This window comes from Amphimedon queenslandica, unplaced genomic scaffold (assembly GCF_000090795.2).
Source record: "Amphimedon queenslandica unplaced genomic scaffold, v1.1 AMPQUscaffold_13149, whole genome shotgun sequence".
Taxonomy (NCBI): domain Eukaryota; kingdom Metazoa; phylum Porifera; class Demospongiae; order Haplosclerida; family Niphatidae; genus Amphimedon; species Amphimedon queenslandica.
Window position 1 is genome coordinate 37,768 of NW_003546615.1, and position 1,333 is coordinate 39,100.

Genomic DNA, 1,333 nt, shown 5'->3' on the forward strand with positions numbered 1-1,333 from the left:
TCATCATTGATCTCAATAGCTATGCATAACAATAATGTGTAATAATTATAATAATGCATGATGTGTACGCATCTTACCAGGTTGTCTTTTCTCTACTAAAGTACTTTTATGCTCCTGAGATTCTTTTAAAGCAATAATAATATTTTTATTATTAAAAGACTTTATTCCTTCATTTCCCTACACAAACAATTATTGTAAAAATGATGATGATAAGTGTTAATAATAACAGTTACCTTAATATCACATCCTCCTAATAGTGACAGGTTACTAATATCTGATAATGATTCACTAGATAGTATCTCCTTCACCTTTTCAACTTTATTATCATCAGATTTTACTAAAAATGGTGAGTATTGTTAGCTTTTTATTGATAATAATTATTATAACAATAAATAACGTGAATTTAGACACAGTGAGTGGTTAGTAGGAATAGAATATTATTATAACAAAAGGCTGGGCTGGCCCCAAGACTATCAGTGGTTATATATACCTTTTTCTTGATCATCATTAGACTCACTGATCTGTGTGGGTGAGTAATTTGTAGTTGAGTTGAATTTTTGAATTGATGACTCTGTATAAAGCAAATTATAAAACAACACTCCCACTCGATGCACTACATATTACTCCTACACTCCTACTACTAGAAAATTGTGATAAGAATATGTACTACATACCTAGCTTTATTGTAGTCAATGGTGTGTTGAATTCTGCAGTTATTTCTGTCACTTCCTAACGAAAATAATAATAGTCCCTGATATTAATGCCACTGCACTTGTTTATCAAGGTGCAATTAGTCAGATTAATGTATTACTGAAAGGTGAGTTTTTAACAGATGCACAAGTATACATGTATATTATATTAGTAGTAAAAGCCACACAATGACAACCCAAAATTATGACAAAAGTGTTGATAAGAAATAAATTACTTTTAAGAAATGACCTTTTGATTTTTAAGTGCTTATATTAAATTAATGTATCAAATAGTTTGTGTGTGTTAATCCTGACCTTACTATCACGTCCTCCTAATAGTGACAAGTTACTAATATCTGATAGCGATTCATCAGGTAGGATCTCCTTCACCTTTTCACCTTTAGTACCATTAGACTTTACTAAAAACTCTTCTCCCTTATCAACAGCAGATAGTATATCTTTTACACTATACACTGTCCTTTCTCTTGGTGTATTCACAGGATAGGTTAGTTCTTTAGGATCAATAACTAACTCTTTTACCTCTAAACTGGGACAGGACTCTTTATAAATACCCAATACCTTTCCTATCACATCTTTTCTTAGAGACACCATATTGTCACCGTAACCTTTCTCACAGGACATCA